This window comes from Phyllobates terribilis, unplaced genomic scaffold (genome assembly GCF_046119375.1).
Source record: "Phyllobates terribilis strain yellow unplaced genomic scaffold, ASM4611937v1 Scaffold_3__8_contigs__length_932513732, whole genome shotgun sequence".
Taxonomy (NCBI): domain Eukaryota; kingdom Metazoa; phylum Chordata; class Amphibia; order Anura; family Dendrobatidae; genus Phyllobates; species Phyllobates terribilis.
Window position 1 is genome coordinate 573,992,223 of NW_027362763.1, and position 17,586 is coordinate 574,009,808.

At 46.6% G+C, this 17,586-nt stretch overlaps 1 protein-coding gene across 1 annotated transcript in view; it reads right to left on the minus strand.

The window, feature by feature from the left end:
• The window catches only part of AGT (angiotensinogen), a 120,061-nt gene that overhangs the window by 70,590 nt on the left and 31,885 nt on the right, over window positions 1-17,586 (minus strand). The gene's annotated exons all lie outside the window — the stretch shown is intronic.

The following is a 17,586-nucleotide window of genomic DNA, read 5'->3' on the forward strand; positions in this document are numbered from 1 at the left end:
AAACACCAAGCACCAAAAAGTCAGCTGCGAGAAGTCAGGCTGTGTAATCGTGACGATCTTCGTGGCGACACACCCGTGACAGTATAACAATGCACGCCTATGTGTTTCTGTGTCTGAGTCGTCAACAAGGTCGCTGGTAAGGTGTCAAACACACCGATGCAGGCTACCCAGCGGGACCGCAACGATCAAAGAAATGTCCAGACCTTTCCGACACGACCAGCGATCTCACAGCAGGGGCCTGATCGCTGCTAAGTGTCAAACGTAGCGAGATCGCTACTGAGGTCGCTGTTGCGTCACAAAACTTGTGACTCAGCAGCGATCTCGATAGCGATCTCGTTTAGTGTGACGGGGCCTTAAGGGGTTAAACGGCCATGGTCGGTGCCAACACTGATCGTGGCTGATGCAGCAAGTTGTCAGCTATAATGTACAGCTGACAGCTGCCGGATTGCCACCTGTCAGGGGATGCTAGTCTCTTATATCGCAGGTCAGTAAAAAGACTATTGGTCACTAAAGGGTTAAAGCAGAAAAAAATAGACCTGGAAGCAAACTTTCTTCTTGAAAACCTTCAAGAACTTCCCTGAATTACTTTAGATAATTTTTGAGCCATTTGGATTACAGTAACACCTAATAATAGGAAAACAGAAGAGGAGCCTGGTTCCCAGAAGACATCGCCGCTGAAGGGACGCAGTTACACAAGAGCCCTCTCTCCTCTCAAGTCTGAGACGTCTTCAAAGAGCTGTACTGACAGCCAGGAAGATGCGGAGCCACATACCCAAGACCCAATAGGTCCGCCGCCTGCTGCCTGGAAGAAGGAGCCATTACCACAGAAGAAAAATGCTGTCACTGAAGGAGGATCCGAAGACGCCGCAAATGTAAGTAAAATTCCTTTACCTCAGCGCAGCGTCACTCGCACTGGGTGTGACACAGCGACGTGCTAGGCTTCGCACGGGGGGCTCTGCTACCTCTCACAAAGAGTCATCCCCTCTGTGTTTGGAAGAGTCTCCTTTTCTGGGAAATTCCCTCAAGCAGAAAGGATTCAGAGAGTCGCAAACTCTATCCCTCACAATGACGCAGACTGTGCAGATCCCAGAGCACATAGTGACACGGAGGTTGTTACTAGAATAGGGGAGCCTTCATATAAAAAGAAGACTGCTAAACAGGCACCTAAAGATATGGATGCCAATAAATCCTTCATTTTACATGAAGAACCATTATACAGTCATATGAAAAAGTTTGGGCACCCCTATTAATCTTAAGCTTAATGTTTTATAAAAATTGGTGTTTTTGCAACAGCTATTTCAGTTTGATATATGTAATAACTGTTGGACACAGTAATGTTTCTGCCTTGAAATGAGGTTCATTGTACTAACAGAAAATGTGCAATCTGCATTCAAACAAAATTTGACAGGTGCATAAGTATGGGCACCCTTATCATTTTCTTGTTTTAAATACTCCTGCCTACTTTTTACTGACTTACTAAAGCACTTTTTTTGGTTTTGTAACCTCATTGAGCTTTGAACTTTATAGCCAGGTGTATGCAATCATGAGAAAAGCTACTTAAAGTGGCCACTTGCAAGTTGTTCTCCTGTTTGAATCTCCTCTGAAGAGTGGCATCATGGGCTCCTCAAAACAACTGTCAAATGATCTGAAAACAAAGATTATTCAACATAGTTGTTCAGGGGAAGGATACAAAAAGCTGTCTCAGAGATTTAACCTGTCAGTTTCCACTGTGAGGAACATAGTAAGGAAATGGAAGAACATAGGGACAGTTCTTGTTAAGGCCAGAAGTGGCAGGCCAAGAAAAACATCAGAAAGGTAGAGAAGAAGAATGGTGAGATCAGTCAAGGACAATCCTCAGACCACCTCCAGAGAGCTGCAGCATCAACTTGCTGCAGATGGTGTCACTGTGCATCGGTCAACTATACAACGCACTTTGCACAAGGAGAAGCTGTATGGGAGAGTGATGCGAAAGAAGCCGTTTCTGCAAGCACACCACAAACAGAGTCGGCTGAGGTATGCAAAAGCACATTTGAAGAAGCCTATTTCTTTTTGGAAGAAGGTCCTGTGGACTGATGAAACCAAGATTGAGTTATTTGGTCATACAAAAAGGCGTTATGCATGGTGGCAAAAAAACACAGCATTCCAAGAAAAACACTTGCTACCCACAGTAAAATTTGGTGGAGGTTCCATCATGCTTTGGGGCTGTGTGGTCAATGCCGGCACTGGGAATCTTGTTAAAGTTGAGGGACGCATGGATTCCACTCAGTATCAGCAGATTCTTGGCAATAGTGTTCAAGAATCAGTGATAAAGTTGAAGTTACGCAGTGGATGGATCTTTCAGCAAGACAATGATCCAAAACACCGCTCCAAATCTACTCAGGCATTCATGCAGAGGAACAATTACAATGTTCTGGAATGGCCATCCCAGTCCCCAGACCTGAATATCATTGAACATCTGTGGGATCATTTGAAGAGGCTGTCCATGCTCGGCGACCATCAAACTTAACTGAACTGGAATTGTTTTGTAAAGAGGAATGGTCAAAAATACCTTCATCCAGGATCCAGGAACTCATTAAAAGCTACAGGAAGCGACTAGAGGCTGTTATTTTTGCAAAAGGAGGATCTACTAAATATTAATGCCACTTTTCTGGTGAGGTGCCCATACTTATGCACCTGTCAAATTTTGTTTGAATGCAGATTGCACATTTTCTGTTAGTACAATAAACCTCATTTCAAGGCAGAAACATTACTGTGTCCAACAGTTATTACATATATCAAACTGAAATAGCTGCTGCAAAAACACCAATTTTTATAAAACATTAAGCTTAAGATTAATAGGGGTGCCCAAACTTTTTCATATGACTGTAAGAAACAAAAGGAAGAGTCTGGCTAGTGACAACAGCGACGTTAGCAGCAGCATCTTTTCAGCCTGAGTCAGATGAAGACTCACAGGACAATTCACCAACTTAATCCCTCACAAACAACGCCCAAGATTGGACGTTAGTAGTCCCCCCTTACAGACACCAAATCTAATGGATAAAGACATATCTCGTGTAATTCAGCCTGGCAAAAAGGAAATCTGACAGCATCTGAGAAATATTTATCTCAATTATTCACCTCTTCAATTCAACAATTGCACATTAATATTAATAAAAGGTTTAACCTGCAAATTTCATTTGAAGAAATAAACCAAAAAATAATTGCTACTGATAAGAAAGTGGAAGCTGTTTCCTTAAAACAAAAACTCTCTGGAAAAAGACTATACAACTCTTAAAGACTAAATAAAATTTCTAAGAGCTAAACTTAATGATCAAGAAGATCACAATAGGCGCAATAACTTAAAATTTAGAGGAATACCAGAGAGTCTCCCCTTCGTATGTTATCCCGTATATTAAGGATTTATTCCACAAAACCCTCCCGACGTCGAACAATTTGGACTAGACAATCGACAGAGCCCACTGGCTCCATAAACCCAAGTTCGTACCAAAAGAAATCCCTAGAGAAGTAATCATAAGTCTCCACTTTTTCCATACTAAAGATTTTTTGCTTGATTATCTCAGGAAATACAAAAATCTGCCTTCGCCATATGAAGCCATTAAAGTGTTTGCAGACTTTTCAAGGAAGATATTAAGGGCTAGGAAATCCTTTGTGGAACTCACTACAATCCTAAGACATAAGAACATCCCATATAAATGGGGTTTCCCTACAAAATTGATCGTTTTCATCAACGGAAAATCAAGTGTGATTCAAGATCCAGCAGAAGGCCAAAAATTTCTAAAGGAACATAAAATTTCAGGGAAAGAAAAGAAACCTACATCGGAACGAGCATGAAGACGAGATGTAACCCTGGATCACAGAATTTAATGGGCTTTTCAGAAGATTGTTAGGCTGTGTGCCCACTATGCGTTTTTTAAGCGTTTCCGCAGTGGCAATTCCACCGCAGAAACGCTTAAACGCTTGTTAGTAGGTCTGCTATGTTCCCCAATGATAATATGCATGTGCTTTGCACATGCTGCGGAAATTTCCGCTGCGGATTAATTATCATTGCGGAAAAATCCACAGCACTACCAATTATTTTGCGGAATCGCGGCGTTTTTGCCGCCATTGACTTGCATTGAATCGCTTAATATCTGCATGACTACATGTGCACATGCGAATATTAAGCAATTCAATGTGCGGATGGTACCCGGGTTTGGAGAAGAGGAGACTCTCATCCAGACCCGGGTACCATAGTACCTGTAAAAAAAAAAAAAAAAAAAAAAAAATTGAAATAAAAAAAATACATTATACTCACCTTCTGATGTCCCCTGGTCTCCTCTATGGTGCGTCCTGGCTCCCCGGTGGCTCGCGATGGAGTAAAAGGACCTTCCATGACGTCATTCAGTCATGTGACAGGTCACGCGACCTCTGATGTCGGCGGTCGCGTGACCTGTCACATGACTAAATGACGTAATGAAAGGTCCTTTTATACCACCGCGAGACACAGGGGAGACCGGACGCATTGGAGAAGGAGACCGGGGCCATCAGAAGGTGAGTATAATGTGTTTTTTTTTATTTTTTACCATTTTTATTCTTTTTTTTAACTAACTTGGTCACACTATATAAAAATCCATGCCAGTTGCATGGATTTATATAGTGTGACCAAGTTGTCAAGCACTTTTCCAAGTGATGCTAAAATCGCTTGACAACCCGCATGCGAAATCGCATGTGCAAAACGCGTGACAAACCGCATGCGTTTTTTCTACCAGTGAGATGCAGAAACGCTCAGGAAAAATCCGGAGCATTTCTGCATCGTGGGCACATAGCCTTATGGTATATTTTCTTTATTATTGATGTCTTCTGACTTACCATACTTTTATCTTATAGGTTATTTTACAGGACTCACATGTAGAGTTGGCTGAACTTTTCCCCCCTCCTCTTGTTTGTTCCCAGACCTTGTTACTGGATCATCTGAGAAGAATCTGTGTCTGGTTTACTTTTGCTTGTGGTTTTTGAGATGTTGCTTTCCAGTGATCTTATCCTTGCATTTGTTATATGAGGTTACTTGCACCTTTGATTTTCTCACTCGAAGAGAGTTAATATACATGAATAGGGAAAATATATATTCTTGTACCGTGTTAGCCAGTAGATAGAAAAATATTTAGATTTGAGAGGATACTATGCCTGATGAAGAGACCTGAGTAGTCTCGAAAGCTTGCAATTTGTTACCATCTTTTCAGTTAGCCATTAAAAGGTATCAGCCACTGAGGACTCTCAAATCTAAATATTTTTCTATACATGAATAAGAATTTCTGGCTTTCCCATGCAGTCTCATTCTGCATTATAAATGGCAGTAAAAATCTTATCTCTAAATGTAAAGGGACTTAATAATCCCATTAAGAGGCACTCTGCTTGGAAAGAAACTAAAAACCCAAATTGTGACGTAATTGCTTTCCAAGAAAAAAAATCTATTAATCCATCAACATTTTCCCATAAGAATTTCCCCTATATTTTTAGATCCTCAGACAAAAAAAAACAAGACAGGAGTGATTACAGCTATCAGGGATACTGTCTCCTTTCAATTATTAGAGGAAATTACTGATATTAACAGCCAATTTTACATTCTTATCTGTGTAATCAATACGATCACTTACACTCTAGTTAATTTGTATGCTTCTAATCGTGGGCAAATCACATTTCTAAACAAACTTATGAAAAAAGTCCAAAAACATCAGAAAGGGGATTTAATTATTCTGGGGTATTTTAATATTATTCCTGACCAAGCAATGGATACAACAGCCACACCCAGAGCTAAAATGTTCACTTTAAAAAACTGGATCATCAAACGGCAACTATTTGATGTCTTTAGATGTCTGAATTCTTCATCTAGGGACTTTACATACTATTCTGACAGTCATCAGACTTTTTCGAGAATCGATTTGCTTTTAACCAATATCACTTCTCTTCAGAAATTTAAGGACATCAACATAGGGAACATTTCATGGTCTGATCACGTACCAATACATTTTTTTATTAAATCAGTTGTCAATGGGAACAACTCTAGGAGGTGGAGATGTAACTGTTTTCTTCTGCGATGCCCAGGAGAAAATAGAAAAGGCAATGTTTTTTTATTTCCAGGAGAATTCTACTCAAAATATTTCCCCAATCTCTATTTGGAACGCCCACAAGGTGGTTATTAGAGGTGTTCTTTTTCAGTTAAATGCTTAATTAAAAAAACAAACTAGGGAAAATATTCAAAATATCTCACAAAAAAATAACAGAAAAAGAGAAAAAACAACAAATTCAGATTTAAAGATGTATGCTAAAGTGATTGCTTAGAGACTGCTAAAAGTTCTTCCGGGACTTTACATTCGGACAGGTTGGTGTAACATCCCTGGCAGCATGCTGGCATGGCTTACCATCTCCCACCATGCAAGACCGCCATGTCCGCCAAGTCCTGGCTGCACACTTTGCTCCATTACTTGCTGTGTGCATGTCTCTTGTCTGATTGCTTAGGATGGTGGCGCTGTTACTTCCTGATTCTTAAAGTTACAGTGTGCGCAGTCATAATGCGTCCCCAGCTTATTGCTGTGAGTTACTGGATACTTAAACCCCCTGCACCCAGTAGGAGGTGCCTGAGCAACGCTTTCTTTCAGTGTGTTCTGTGTAACTGAGTTGCCAGGTCCTGTCTTGTATCTTGTCTGTTTCCGCCACCCTGGGGGCTGAGTACCCAGGTCCGCTACCTGTATCTGTGACTTCTAGTCTGTTTCCGCCACCCTGGGGGCTGAGTACCCAGGCCCGTTACCTGTATCTGTGACTTTTGGTATGTTGCCGCCACCCTGGGGGCTCAGTAACCAGGCTCGTTCCTGTATCTTGTTCCAGGTTCAGTTCCTGTCTGAACTGTGTCCTTGCCCGTTACCTGTTTGTCTCTATGTCCGATTCTTCCCTTTTCCTGCAGTGTCTGAACCTGCACCTAACTCCAACTCGTTGTCTCTGTACTTCTGTTTGTAAGTCTGCCTTCTGTGTTCTAGCTATCTTCCTGTGTTTCCCAGTCTGTTCCATGTGAACAGAGCCCTATCCTGTCTGCCTGCTCCTGCGGTTCTGCTCTGCTCTGCTCCGCTTGTCCTCCGTGCCTGCGGTTCCGCTCTGCTCTGCTTCGCTTGTCCTCCGCACCTGCGGTTCCGCTCTGCTCTGCTCCGCTTGTCCTCCATATCTGCGGTTCTGCTCTGCTCTATTCTGCTTGTTCTCCGCGCCTGTGGTTCTGCTCTGCTCCGTGCCTGCGGCTCTGCCTGCCAGTACCCACCAGTCTGCATACCAGCTGTGCCTGCCAGTACCCACCTGTCTGCATACCAGCCGTGCCTGCCAGTACCCACCTGTCTGCATACCAGCCTAACCTGCCCGTTCCCGCATTCCCCGGTGTGGGTCAACAGCTATGACCAGGGTCTGACATGGAGTAGCACCTGGGCCACCTCCCACGTCCCTCCTCGGACCACGGAATCAATTAAGCCGTCGTGTGTTCATGGTCGGATCTGGCGAGGCCCCTAGTCACACCCCTCCAGGCACTCCTCGGTTCGTGGCCCAGTGGGACCACTAACCACGCTCACGCCAGTCAGTCCGGGCGTGAGCGTAACAGTTGGCTTTCTTAAGGGAAGGCATGCTTCAGATGGAACGAAAAGAATTTTGAATTTGTTATCATCCATAGAGGAGAGGAGCTCCCCCTCAATTCTATTATCAATGGATGCCGAAAAGGCGCTTGACCGCATAAACTGGAACTACACGTTTGCCACCCTTGAAATATTTGGGTTTAAAGGGCAAATTCTAAGAGCCATCTCTTGCTTTATACACCTTCCCTTCAGCAACAGTCTCTGTTAATAATCATTTCTCTTACTAATTCTCCATATCCTACGGTACTCGGCAGGCAGGACCGGCGTCAGCACCCGGCACACCCGGGCAAGTGCCGGGGCCCTGAGCAGGCAGGGGGGTCCACTCGCTGTCGGGCACCCCGCCGAAGTATGGGACCCATGAGCAGTGGAGAGCGGTGCCAGCGCCCGCTCCCTCCCACTTGCTCAGGGCCCCGGCACAATACTTACCTCTCCCCGTGCCTCCGCAGCAGCTCCGGTCTCTTCCACGTCCTCTGATTGTGACATCTCAGGTCAGAAGGCGTGGTGACGTCTTTCCACCGCGCTCTCTCCTGAGCCATCACAGCGCAGAGCGGGAAGACGCCGGTGACACTGGAGTTCCGAGCAGCGGCAGCAGGTGTGAAGTGAGGTATTTGATTTTTTTTTAATTGTATGGGGGCATGGGGCATTATATGGGGGGGTAGGGGTGGGTGACATCCTGCATGGGGCATTATAAGCGAGGGGGGGTGACATCCTGCATGGGGCATTATAATGGAGGGGGGTGTGTGTGACATCCTGCATGGAGCATTATAAGGGAGGGGGTGTGTGTGTGTGAAATCCTGCATGGGGCATTATAAGGGGGGGGGGTGACATCCTGCATGGGGCATTATAAGCGAGGGGCGGTGTGACATCCTGCATGGTGCATTATAAGGGAGGGGGGGGTGTGACATCCTGTATGGGGCATTATAAGTGAGGGGGTGTGTGACATCCTGCATGGGGCATTATAAGGGAGGGGGGGTGACATCCTGCATGGGGCATTATAAGGGATGGGGGGGTGACATCCTGCATGGGGCATTATAAGGGAGGGGGGGTGACAGCCTGCATGGGGCATTATAAGGGAGGGGGGTGTGACATCCTGCATGGGGCATTATAAGGGAGGGGGGTGATATCCTGCATGGGGCATTATAAGGGTGGGGGGTGTGACATCCTGCATGGGGCATTATAAGGGAGGGGGGGTGTGTGTGACATCCAGCATGGGGCATTATAAGCAAGAGGGGTGTGTGACATCCTGCATGGGGCATTATAAAGGAGGGGAGGGGTGACATCCTGCATGGGGCATTATAAGGGGGGTGACATCCCGCATGGCGCATTATAAGCGATGGGGGGTGTGACATCCCGCTCCGGTCTCTTCCACGTCCTCTGATTGTGACATCTCAGGTCAGAAGGCATGGTGACGTCTTTCCACCGCGCTCTCTCCTGAGCCATCACAGCGCAGAGCGGGAAGACGACGGTGACACTGGAGTCTGGAGCAGCGGCAGCAGGTGGGAAGTGAGGTGAGTATTTGATTTTTTTTTTTTATTGTATGGGGGCATGGGGCATTATATGGGGGGGTGGGGGGGTGACATCCTGCATGGGGCATTATAAGCGAGGGGGGGGTGACATCCTGCATAGGGCATTATAATGGAGGGGGGTGTGTGTGACATCGTGCATGGGGCATTATAAGGGAGGGGGTGTGTGTGTGAAATCCTGCATGGGGCATTATAAGGCGAGTGTGTGTGACATCCTGCATAGGGCATTATAAGCGAGGGGGGGTGTGACATCCTGCATTGGGTATTATAAGGGAGGGGGGTGTGTGTGACATCCAGCATGTGGCATTATAAGCGAGGGGGGTGTGTGACATCCTGCATAGTGCATTATAAGGGATGGTGGGTGACATCCTGCATGGGGCATTATAAGGGAGGGGGGGTGACATCCTGCATGGGGCATTATAAGTGAGGGGGGGTGACATCCTGCAAGATGCATTATAAGGGGGGGGCATGGGGTATTATATGGGGGGTGGGGTGGTGACATCCTGCATGGGGCATTATAAGCGAGGGGGGGTGACATCCTGCATGGGGCACTATAAGTGAGGGGGGTGTGACATCCTGCATGGGGCATTATAAGGGAGGGGGGTGACATCCTGCATGGGGCATTATAAGGGAGGGGGGTGACAGCCTGCATGGGGCATTATAAGGGAGGGGGGTGTCATCCTGCATGGGGCATTATAAGGGAGGGGGGGTGATATCCTGCATGGGGCATTATAAGCGAGGGGGGGTGTGACATCCTGCATGGGGCATTATAAGGGAGGGGGGTGTGTGTGACATCCAGCATGGGGCATTATAAGCAAGAGGGGAGGGGTGACATCCTGCATGGGGCATTATAAGGGGGGTGACATCCCGCATGGCGCATTATAAGCGATGGGGGGTGTGACATCCTGCATGGGCCATTATAAGGGAGGGGGGGTGACATTCTGCATGGGGCATTATAAGGGAGGGGGGTGACATCCTGCATGGGGCATTATAAGGGATGGGGGTGTGACATCCTGCATGGGGCATTATAAGGGAGGGGGGGTGATATCCTGCATGGGGCATTATAAGCGAGGGGGGGTGTGACATCCTGCATGGGGCATTATAAGGGGGGGTGACATCCCGCATGGGGCATTATAATGGAGGGGGGTGTGTGTGACATCGTGCATGGGGCATTATAAGGGAGGGTGTGTGTGTGTGAAATCCTGCATGGGGCATTATAAGGGGGGTGTGTGTGACATCCTGCATGGGGCATGATAAGCGAGGGGGGGTGTGACATCCTGCATTGGGTATTATAAGGGAGGGGGGTGTGTGTGACATCCAGCATGTGGCATTATAAGCGAGGGGGGTGTGTGACATCCTGCATGGTGCATTATAAGGGATGGTGGGTGACATCCTGCATGGGGCATTATAAGGGAGGGGGTGGTGACATCCTGCATGGGGCATTATAAGTGAGGGGGGTGACATCCTGCAAGATGCATTATAAGGGGGGGGCATGGGGTATTATATGGGGGGTGGGGGGGTGACATCCTGCATGGGGCATTATAAGCGAGGGGGGTGACATCCTGCATGGGGCACTATAAGTGAGGGGGGTGTGACATCCTGCATGGGGCATTATAAGGGAGGGGGGTGACATCCTGCATGGGGCATTATAAGGGATGGGGGGGTGACATCCTGCATAGGGCATTATAAGGGAGGGGGGGTGACAGCCTGCATGGGGCATTATAAGGGAGGGGGGGTGTGACATCCTGCATGGGGCATTATAAGGGAGGGGGGGTGATATCCTGCATGGGGCATTATAAGCGAGGGGGTGTGTGACATCCTGCATGGGGCATTATAAGGGAGGGGGGGTGTGTGTGACATCCAGCATGGGGCATTATAAGCAAGAGGGGTGTGTGACATCCTGCATGGGGCATTATAAGGGAGGGGGGGTGTGTGTGACATCCAGCATGGGGCATTATAAGCAAGAGGGGAGGGGTGACATCCTGCATGGGGCATTATAAGGGGGGGGTGACATCCCGCATGGCGCATTATAAGTGATGGGGGGTGTGACATCCTGCATGGGCCATTATAAGGGAGGGGGGTGACATCGTGCATGGGGCATTATAAGGGAGGGGGGGTGACATCCTGCATGGGGCATTATAAGGGATGGGGGTGTGACATCCAGCATGGGGCATTATAAGGGAGGGGGGGTGATATCCTGCATGGGGCATTATAAGCGAGAGGGGGTGTGACATCCTGCATGGGGCATTATAAGGGGGGTGACATCCCGCATGGGGCATTATAAGCGAGGGGGGGTGACATCCTGCATGGGGCATTATAAGGGGGGGTGACATCCTGCATGGGGAATTATAAGGGAGGGGGATGACATCCTGTATGGGGCATTGTAAGAGAGGGGGTTGTGTGACATCCTGCATGGGGCATTACAAGGGAGGGGGGTAACATCCTGCATGGGGCATTATAAGGGAGGGTGTGTGTGACATCCTGCATGGGGCATTATAAGGGAGGGGAGGTGTGACATCCTGCATGGGGCTTTATAAGGGGGGTGTGACATCCTGCATGGGGCATTATAAGGGGGGTGTGACATCCTGCATGGGGCATAGGGGCATTATAAGGAAGGGGGGGTGTGACATCCTGCATGGGGCATTATAAGGGAGGGTGTGTGTGACATCCTGCATGGGGCATTATAAGGGAGGGGGGGTGACATCCTGCATGGGGCATTATAAGGGGGAACAGCTAGTGTCAAGGTAAAATATATATATTATAGAAAATCAATTAGTTTCTTTTAATAGATTACCTAATCAGTGTGAGTCAATATAGAGATGATGGAATAATCTATGTGTATGTATGTATGCAAATGTGTATATGCACATGGATTATGTTAATAGTTAATGAATATATAACTAACAGCTTCTGTTCTAATTTGTAGACATGAACAACTAAATGATTTCCTGGGAATGACGTATGCATGTGCATGGCTGATAACAGAGAGATTCATGCCGCGTTGGCAAAGATGGCGCTGAGAGACGAACTCACCCCCTTCCATTGGAATTCCTAAGGCATTACTCAGACCAAGAGATACATAGATGAACAAATTACAGCGTGCCGAGTTATCAGAAAAGAGCAATAAATTTTACTAATCCCACCTAGAAGGAGAATACTACATAACCCCATGTCTACGTAATAAAGTATGCCATTTGCGTGGTTCAGTCTCTGAGTGAAGTTTTTCAACCAGATTAGCAGATTTAGTTAATTAGCTTCTCTGCATGCACTTGGACATCTTTAATTTGGAGGAGAGCAGATACCTAGTGTATCTTAAATTGGTGAAACCTTCACAAATGGTGCCGTGACTCGGATCACCCTCAAGTGGAACTCTAGGTCTTGGGGTGCCCATACCGGACCACCTACGGATGAGCCGGGACTGCTCAAAGCGAGAGCCTGATCAACTCTCATCACTGAATACGGTAAGTATGCAGATTTAATGAATCCGTAGTACTTACTTGTATTTTGAGCGGTCTCTAGTGAGTTTGTGGTGTCTAGATTGACCCTTAGGGACAGCCCCTGCGACTGGGCGGGTCCCCGCTGTGTGATTCCAAGAACTCTGGTGTGTAGTCGCACCTGGCTAACTGCTGCTCTGTGGTATATCAGGGGTCCCGTCCTATTAGAATGATCTTCGTACGCAGGGGCTAACACGTATACACTTGAGAATTTAGGAAAATTTCTTTGTTTATAATGCGAGCACGTGGGGAGTGACGTTGTTGCTGATAAGGCGTGTATTAAGTCGTCATTAGGACACGGGCGCGCGGGGCAGACCAATCCTCTATTAAGTCGTGTATTAAGTCGTGGGACACGCGAGGAGTGAAGTTACTGATAAGTCGTGTAATAAGGCGTCATTAGGACGCGGGCATGCGAGGTTAACCAATCCTCTATTAAGACGTGGAATACGCGGGGAGCAAACTGCATCGTTAAGTCGTATATTAAGACGTCACTAGAACACGGGTGCGCGGGGTGTTCAGTGCTTCATTAAGTCGTAAAAGAATCAATTCATTGCTTGGTAGAGAGTATAGGGACTTGTTACAATTCTACTTGTGTATCAGCTGCCAGGTCTGATCATAAGTCTAAGGGGACGGGACGCTTGGAGCCAAAATCATGAAAAAACTAAAGACATTGTTGATGTCACAGGGGTCGCTCGATCAGGAGCTACAGGACCCCAAAAATATAGTTGCTAGAAGAGAAGGAAGGAGATATATAGAGGAAAAACAAAAAAGTAATGTCATTGTGTGGGTTGTCCCCGGGGGGTAGATTATAGTATGAGATGTTGAATGCAGCAAGGAAGATAATGGGTTGTTGGAAAGTGAATACATGTGGAAAAAGGCTGAGCTGAGTTTATCGAAAGAAGGGAAAAAGTATGTGCAGAAAGTTAAACAGTTAACTAAAATATGTGAGCTACCAGATAAGGGCCGGTTACAGCCGCTAGAATAGCAAGAAATTATGAAGAAGAAAAAAGGTAAGCTAAAAGATAAAGGATTGTTACAAACAGCTTTGGCTTGGTATAGAACAGCAGAGAATTTGTCAAAAGAAGGGAGGGTGGAGGAAGAAAATACAGACAATAAGGGAAAGACACCATGTTATGTGTATTACAAAGATACTGCTCTCCAGCCACCGCCCGATAATGGCGGACGGGGGGGGGGGGTGGACCTGTACAAATTGCAGTCAGCAGAATCCTGATAATAGAGATACTTCTCTTGAATGTGGGGCACCACGTCCCAGACCTCACACTGTTCCTCCCCTCCCCACCATGCCTCCGCCACCGCCCTATAATGGCAGCGCAATGAATTGTTGGTGGTGTTGTAACTGTGGCCAGCAGAATCCATTGTCAGCAGATTATTGTGTTGCATGTCACGTGCCCCGTCCAAGAGGCCCACCCCTTGCTACTACCCAAGCCACTCCTAGTGCCCCATCCTTATCTGTTATACCTATGTCCGCCCAAAGTTTCAACCCTTCCTGCAGCGGCCATGTTGCTACACCCATTGCATCACCTCCGGCCTCTGACCAGATATCCCTTTCGGTGGCGGCCATCTTGGCGCACCCTTCCTGTAGTGTGCTTCCTTCTGGTGGCAGCCATCTTGGCACACCCAGAATACAGGCTGCAATACACACTACACCCAGAATGCATATGATGAAGATCATCATGATCAGTGTGTGTCACAACTTAGAGCTACAGTCAACAATATTCTGAACTATGTTGGAACAAGGAACCTTACTTCTATTGCTCTTCCTGCTATAAGTTCTGGAATATATGGATTTCCTATGCAAGCCTGTGCCCAAGCAATAGTCCAAGCTATACGGGAGTATAGAGGACTAACTACGTTGGAGGAGATAAGACTAATCAGCAATGACTATCATAAATCTCAAATTCTCACCCCAGCTGTGGAAAGTGCCACAGCTAGATCAGACTCACTCAGCCGCCAGATGACCTCAGAAGATAACCCAAATGAACTATTTCCTGGACGAACAAGTCCTACTCCTGTTGCTGTGTTGCCAGTATCTCCCTCAACATCTTCTCAGTCAGAATCTGCAGTGCCAGATTACCATAATAGCCAAGTGACAGACAAGGAGACTTACCAATCAGGAGGAGTTTTTTGTCGACAACTTCAGCAATGGGCAGAGGAGCAACTCACAGACTCATCTACCAGTGTATCGGACTGTACTCAAGAATCAGGGGAGAATGTCAGAAAATTTTACCCTAGAATCTATACTCTGTTCAAGAATCGAGGGTGCGATGAAGGTCAGAGGATCCAACAGAATCTGCTAGTCACTTCATTTGTTAGGGGACTCAGAGAGGAAATCTCAGCGAAGCTTACAGAGTCCAGACCAGAATATGTGGACATGTCCCCGCTAAAGGTACTCCTCATTGCTGAAGCTATAGAGAAACAAATGTTCAGAGGACCGAGTTTAAGACTAAGGGAACCAATCTGTCACCGTTGTAATCAACCGGGTCATTTCAGAAGAGGATGTCCAGAGAAAAGAGGGAATCCTTTCTATGGCTCAATGCCACTCTCCCACAACCTGCAATTTGAAAGAAGAGATTTTCCACGCTACCAAAGGAATCCACGGTACTCCCGCCAAGAGTATAGACAGCCATCACGTCAGCCACCACAGAGAGACTATGAGACAACGCCAAGAGAACCTGTGCAGAATTACAGAGACCAGCCACCGCAACAGATGTACCAAAATAACAGGGACTCACCACGCCGGTTTGCGGGGGAAGACCAGAATTACCCCGCATAGGACAGTGGCAAACCCGTGCTCACCTTGACCTCAGTTGAAAACACCCCCACTAAATCTGGACTGATTTCTACTGTCAAAATTGATGTAAAGGACAGAACTTTACCTTTCCTAGTAGACACGGGTACAGCCAGATCAGTAATACAGTCAAGAGATTTTACCTATGAATCGCTTATATCTGATGATTTCCTTTCATGTGTGGGAGTGGATGGAAAACCACACTCATCCCGACTAACATTTCCATTGCCTATTGGGAAAGAACAGAAGCTGCTGGCCAGATTGCTCGTTTCAGACACCGGCCCGCTTAATTTGTTGGGAGCAGATCTACTCCAGAAGTTCAATGCTCAGATATCATATGATGAGAATGCAATGCATCTAGATGTCTCTACTCCGTTATCATTAGAGGAACAAACAAAGGTACATGCCCTCCCATTGTGTGTCATCCAATTTGCAACATCAACCGCCATACCACAGCATTATCTTGACTGCATACCACCTGAACTCTGGTCTCAAGGTCCTGATGATATAGGCCGGCTACATGTCCCGCCAGTCCAAGTTTTCCTGAAAGAAGGTGCACGGATTCCCAGACTCCCACAGTACCCACTAAAAGCAGCCCAAGAAGCGTCATTAGATGCCCAGAGCCAAGAATTACTCAAGAAAGGAGCATTAATTCCCTGTATTTCTCCTGCTAATACTCCATTGTTTTCAGTGAAGAAGAAAACTGCAAGAGGAGAACCTGATAAATTCAGGATGGTGCAAGATCTGAGAGCTGTGAATGCAGTTACAATCCTGGAGACCCCAGTGGTGCCAAGTCCCCATACATTACTCAGTAACATTCCTCCTGAGGCAACGCATTTTACAGTAATCGACTTGGCAAACGCCTTCTTCAGTGTGCCTCTGCATCCAGACTGTCAGTATCTTTTTGCTTTTACACACAGTGGAGTACAGTACACCTGGACTGTTATGCCTCAAGGAGCTCAGAACTCTCCTCATCCCTTCACACTGGCCTAAACTACCTGTCTCCAACCCTGGAAGAGTGAGAACCCTGAAGTCACATTGATACAATATGTCGATGATCTACTCCTCTCTTGTCCCGACGACCAAACTTGCCACAGGTTCAGCTATTCTTTGCTCCAGTTTCTGGCCACCATGGGATGCAAAGTCACTCTGCGAAAGCTACAATGGTGTTATACCAAAGTTGTGTTTTTGGGTCATTGTATATCCCAGGGTACCAAGCATCTCACTGAAGAGCGGAAAACTGCCATCCGTGACATCCCGTACCCGAGAACTGTCAAACAACTCCAAGCTTTCCTGGGAATAGTCACATACTGCAGGCAGGGGATCCCTAACGCGTCAGCTCTCATGCAACCTCTATATGATCGGGTCCACTCTTCTGAACTTGACCTGCATTTTGACTAAGAAACTGAAGAGCAACGGACAAGTTGAAAGAACTCATCATTTCAGCCCCTGCACTGGGGATTCCCAACTATGAATTTCCATTCTTTCTATTTGTCTCTGAAGCGTGTGGGCATGCCTCAGGAGTTCTGGCACAAAAACATGGAGGCCACATGAGACCCATCGGATATTATTCCAGTAAACTGGATCCAGTGACGCAAACGGCTCCAACATGTCTCAAGCAGTGTTGGCAGCTTCAGAACTCCTCCACAGAACAGCAGATGTTGTACTTGTCCATCCTACAACTATACTGGCCCTTCATGATTTGAATGCTATCCTTGCACAAACCCAGCACAACCATCTATCTACAGTGCCTTGTGAAAGTATTTGGCCCCCTTGAACTTTTCTACCTTTTGCCACATTTCTGGCTTCAAACATAAAGATATAAAATTCAAATTTTTTTGGGAAGAATCAACAACAAGTGGGACACAATCGTGAAGTGGAACGAAATTTATTGGATATTTTAGACTTTTTTAATAAATTAAAAACTGAAAAGTGGGGCGTGCAATATTATTCGGACCCCTTGAGTTAATACTTTGTAGCGCCACCTTTTGCTGCGATTACAGCTGCAAGTCGCTTGGGGTATGTCTCTATCAGTTTTGCACATCGAGTGGCTGAAATTCTTGCCCATTCTTCCTTGCAGAACAGCTCGAGCTCAGTGAGGTTGGATGGAGAGCGTT